The sequence below is a fragment of the Myiozetetes cayanensis genome, unplaced genomic scaffold, assembly GCF_022539395.1.
Source record: "Myiozetetes cayanensis isolate MyiCay16 unplaced genomic scaffold, myiCay2020 scf1, whole genome shotgun sequence".
NCBI lineage: Eukaryota > Metazoa > Chordata > Aves > Passeriformes > Tyrannidae > Myiozetetes > Myiozetetes cayanensis.
Genome location: NW_026086604.1, coordinates 41,867,772 through 41,873,771, shown reverse-complemented (window position 1 = coordinate 41,873,771; position 6,000 = coordinate 41,867,772).

Here is a 6,000-nt window from a genome sequence, read left to right as displayed (position 1 = left end):
ACCTTTGGTTAATGCTATCATCTTCTCTATTTTGCATTTGGTTTTGAGGAGATGGGAAATCAGAGCAAGCAAGGTAACAGGGTTTGCTTTTTTTTCTAAAATTCGTTAACAAGAATATAAATTGAATTTGAGAGTTAACATTTTTATACTCTTTCCTTCATTCTTTTGATTATTTGTATAGAACATGCTGAGTTGGAAGGGACCCATCAGGATCATGGAGTCCAACTCCTATACTTACCATCAGTTTGAAATGCATTTGTGATTTTTTATTTGAACGGAGTAAAACAGTGAACACTGCTAATTCTAAAACATGCACCTTCTCAGATCCTGCAAACAGCACTCCACCAAAATCTGATCTTTTATCTGGCCACCTGGATCTTGTAAAGGTCTGGTATTTCACCTGATATTGCCATCTGGTGAAATACAAGTCATGTTGCAGCTTTGATTGCTGTTCCATTTTTTTCTGGTAGCTAAATCAAATTGTGTATTATAAAGGAAGAGAGACTTGGGTCTTCCATCCATAAACTCTTCAATGTTGGGTCTTTTATTTCTTTCAGGATCCATTTCAGCAGTTCCATCTGTAAAACCTTCCATCATTCCCACTTTCTTTGCTGGTTTCCACAGTAAATGTCCCAGAACTGAAGCCAGAGCAATCTCTGCCCTGATGGGGAGCAAGATCCTGAAACATGAGCTCAGCCATATGGAACAGAAGTGAACATGATATTGATGGAGGTCACTTGTGCAATGGAGGAGAGAAAATGCTGACACAGTGAATATTTTTTGTTTGTTTTTATCCAGGCTAAGCTCTTAAATGACTTGATAGGAAAGATTTGTCATGTATTTCAGTACCAAAAGACAATCAGTATTGGAAATTGGCTTTTACAAATGTCACTGGAAAAGGAACATTCTGCTCATTAAGTGGATAGATAATAAGTTTCTCCTCTAAGTGGGAGCTCCTGTACTGCTCTGTTTTCCTGCTTTCTCCCTTTCTCTTTCTCCTTTTTTTTTTTTTTTTTAATTTTTAATATGTATTCTCCTGCTGGGACTTAGTAGCAGACCAAGTGATGTTTACTAGCAGTAGACCCATAATGTTTGCTGAAGCACAGTGACATAAGCTCAAGATGTATAATATACTGTAGTATACTATCTGATACTAAAATTACAGTTCTTTTGATAGCAGTACACTCAGGGTTTTGGAACATTATTCTCCTCAGTATGAGGAAGGCTAAGACAAAGACAGTGATGAGATGGAAGATGCTCCATTACAGCAATAGCAGAATATCAAAAGATAGTGATGTATGGCTAGTGGGTTCATGCTGAGCTGTTCATGGGAAAAGGGAGCCTGACTCCCAGCTAGGGTTTAAGAGCAGGCTGCTGAGAAGTTGAATCAGAAGAGAGAAACTGAAATAAGGTGAGGACTGTCAAAAGTTCAATCATTTTTAATATGATTTTTCACGATGGCGACAAAGTGACTTCAAAAAATCGTATTGATTACAATTTAATTGGACATATTTATCTTGGAATGAAAAGCATTTATCAGAAGTGGAACAATGATAAGTATATATAGTGATCAATCAAATTCTAATTATAACTATGTTAGCCTCATATTTCAAAGGTCAAATACTAGAAAAAACCTGTTATTTTGTATGTAATACATTCACTGATAGAAAAGTATATGAGTTTTAGTGGCTCATCTTATGCTTTCTTTTAATTCCCAGCTTTAAATAAAGATCAGAAACAGCAGCTTCATAAGTGAGCTCTATGGGAGTAGGTTTATATGTTAATTTACAAAATTATCCATGAATAATTTAGAACAAGCATTAGATTACAGAAGTGGAGCTTTATCTTCCAATAATAAAATTAAAGAAAAATTAAGAAACAGGTAAGTATATTTCTAGAACCAGCGAAGCAATATTTGCCTGATGGATTAGTCCTATTTAATCAGAACAGCAAGCAGCTGGATAAATCCTAGCCAGGAGAATATTAGGTCATTTGTTAGCCCTTCAGCCAATTACAGATGCAGCTGCTCTATGCTATCTTTTCCTTCTCATCATCGAGCTTCTTGGTTTTAACTTGAAAACACTAGATGATGAGCCCTCAATACATAAGAATGTAGGGCAGAGGGATCTTAGAGCATCAAGGTGGTGGTCGATAAAATACAGTGCCTCTCATCATCGGTGGAGTGTCAGTGAAATTTGTTTGTGGAACTGAAGAGCAGCAGGACCAGGAACTAGTCCTCACTTGACAGGTGAAGTACCTTTGTCTCTTCTGCCAAAGGAACTTCTTTTTTCTTGTTTTCTCTGTACTGAACAGAGCAGCACTCCTATGGATAATGTGCACAAAAACCTGCATGGGCAGCATGAGAAACCAAATAACATGAAGTCATACAAATCTATGATTCTGGACTTGCTGCTCCAGCTGGATGTGCCTAAATCTACGGGATCTGATCGGATTCATCCCAGAGTTTTGAAAGCTGTCTGGTGTCGCGTCATCACAGAATCTCTCTCCGCTATTTTTTAACAGTCTTAGGAGTCTGAAGGGGTCTATTTTGACTGGAAGCTGGCAAATGTTGACCCAGTTTTCAAGAGTGGTAAGAAGGAAGGCTCTGGTAGTTACAGGCCCTTCAGTCTCACTTTAGTGACTAATAAAGTTATGGAGAAGTTTATTCCGAGAGTTACTGAAAACGCTTGAGAGGCGATGCAAGTCCTTAGTGACAACCAGCACAGGTTCATGAGGAGAAAGTCCTGCTTAGCAAACTTAACTCCCTTTTATGACAAGTTCACCTGACTGATTGACCAAGGGAAGTTGTGGTGCTTTGTGCTTTTAGCAAAGCTTTCGATACTGTCTTTTACAGTACCCTTCTGGATAACCTGTCTACCACACAGCTGGATAAACACATCGTGCATGTGGGTGAGCAACTGGCTCACGAGTTGGGCACAAAAGGGTATAGTAAATGGGGTTATGCTGTAAATGCTGATGGCCAGTCACCAGTGAGGTTCCCCAGGGTTCCATCTTAGGCATAGGGCTCTTTGGTGTTTTTGAAAATGATCTGGATGCAAGAATCCAATGTACATTAAGTAAGTTTGCTGACGATACTAGACTAGAAGGAGCTGTGGACTCCCTCAAGGGTAGAGAGGCCTTACAGAGAGATCGGGATAGACTAGAGAGCTGGGCAATCACCAACCACATGAAATATAACAAGAGCAATTACTGGGTTCTCCAGCTGGGATAGGCTAATCCTGGTTATACACACAAATTGGGGTACAAGAAGCTGAAGATGCTTGGTGCTCTGAGCATCCCTTTGCCCCAGGCACTGCCCTCAGCTGCAGCTACAGCTCCTTCTCCAGAGCAGCCCCAGCTTGGTCAGCCGTATTTTGTACACTCTCTCACTTCCCCTCCTGGGGTTTGCAGGGTTTGAGCTACTGATGGTAGCTCAAGAACAGACTATAGCTTTGTAGCAGCCAGCATCATTTGGAGTTTATGGAATATTTAGTGGCAAATTATACCTTTCATTTTATTGACTAGTTCTGTCTAGTACACCAGTTTTGTGCTGCAGTGCATCCCCCAGGTTACTCCACGTGGTAATAACAGTATGTGCTCTGCCTTGTACACGTTAATTTTAAATTATGTTTACACAGTTCATGATGTGAATCAATTGAAGCTTGACATTCTTATTTCAGGGTAGAAATAGCTAGTCAATATGAGCTGATATTATTGATTGGGCTGTTTGCATGTCTGTTATGCAAACTGTACAGGTAATGGATATCAATATACAAGAGTCTGCTGAAATGTCTTATAGTCAAAAGCATGGAGGCTGAACAGGGAAGGCAGCCTCCCATGTTGGAAAGCAGTTGCCAGTATTTTGGTACAATAGATTCATCTGTAATCTAAAGTATATATAAAAAATGAAATGTGAAATACTCTGTCTTAAAGGGAAAACATGAGCATATGTTTCATAGTACACTTCTGACATGTGGTGTCTCACACTCCAGAGCGACTTTTTTTTTTTAACATAGGATGCAGAGCTGGTGTTAGAGCTATGGAGTTTCCAGGCAGAAGCAAAGGCACAGTGAAGTCTCTCTTCTAGCTCCACTCTACTGTCTTGCACTGCTACCTCCTCCAAATTTGTCAGACCCTCTTCCCTGTCCTTAGTTGTTTGAGATCCTAAGCACTTGCTCTGGTTCATGTCTTTAAAACTTGATCTAATCAGCTAAATGTTTCAAGGAGACAATTAGGATGGAATAGTAATTGGAAATGGATAATATGTCATTACTGTAAATCAGGATTACTAAGCTTCATAATAGTGTCACTTCATCATAATGACAATATTTGTAGAAGAAGAGACCAAATCTATGGCTAGTAAGAGAAAATTAAGATTAATCATAAGCCAATTGTTGGCTTTATAACAGGGCCCCTGCAGCAGCTGTGGAGTGCAGCTGGGCTGTCTTGGGAGCAGAACAAGGACAGAGATGTGACTCTGGAAGATGTCATATGGCTCCATAGTCCTTGAGACATGACATGGAAGGATTAGTTGGTACTTCCTGACTAATAGTAGATTGACTGTGCTGAGTGGCATGCTGGGGGTGACTGCAACACAGGCACCAAATCTATTGTTTGTAATATAAAACCCCTCTGTTTTGCTTCTCTTATTTTGTTAACAGTCTGTAAATATGTCTATACATGCCCCGAGCAGATGTGAACTTACTTCACTGATGCTACAGCCTTACTTGAAGCTACACAGCCACGCTAATGTGTCAGCTATCTACAGCAACAAAAAAAATTGATTCTCAGCAAGGCTTATTAGCTTAGGCCCAGCTCAGTGCAAGCATGGCAGTTTAGCTTTCATTCAGATCTTCTAGCTCTAGCTAACTCCAAGTGTAGGCAGAATATGATAATGAAGTGTAGAAAATGCCATGTAGACATAACTCAGTTTCTCATGATCTTTAGAAACATAATATTCTTTTAACACTTCGAGAGTGGGTGATAAAAGGAAGCAAACAGATGAAACAACTCTCCTGTGTAGAATGGGATTCCTCCTAGAAAAGTTGTGTGGTTTATGTTTTAGGATTCCTCATATGAAATCAATCATCTGCATGCTGTCACTTTTTTGGAACCTAGGATGGCATTTTATGATCTTGAGAGGAACTTCCCATTGCTTGCAAATAGAGAAGCTAGTAAGGTTCCAGGCACAGGGTACCAGGAGACTGATTTTTCTGCTTTGGTAGCAATATAGGAAGCATAATATTGAAGTGTTACATACACATTAAGCTACAAGTGACTGTAGCACAGTTTACATTGGAAAATAAGTAGTACCTCTTTGGGAATAAAGTTTTGCTTCCATCGACAAGGGGATAGAACCTTGCCCCTGTGAAGCATACTTGGGGTTGCTGACGTAAGGGTCACCAGCCTTTATTTTTGTCTCTCATAAATAAATGAAGTTAGAAATGCCGAATGGTGGTGTGAATATCTAAATTTGTAGATATGAACACTAATGTTGTTCCACGTTGCCTACATTGCTTCTTAATCCTTTATGGAAGATTAAGGAACAGGCATTTCGATTTTTATTCAGTGTTCTACGATGAACTTGAAGAATATTGAAAAAAAAAATAGATTTCTCCATTGGCACTATTTCATTTAACTGAATCCCAATGATTTTTTATTTAAAATCTGAACTTCAGTTTCTTTTCTACTTTCAATCTGTCTCATAAAGCCGTTCATTTTACCTATGCTATGACTTTCTGGAATGATCATATTGTAGAATTATTAAATATAAAGACCTTTGCCTTATCAGGCTTATCCACAGTTATTGGAGGGTAAGTTTTTTATCTTTCTTGAAGAAAACAGAACTGCTGTTTTTAAAGTTGGGTAGTTTGGGGGTAAATTTATTGGTTTTAAAGTGAGGTGGTATTCCAGTTAGTGGCAGACTGTTACAGTTATTAGTTACCCTCTACCAAACACATTTCTTTGTTTACCAAAAATGCCAAATTTTTTCTGCATGTG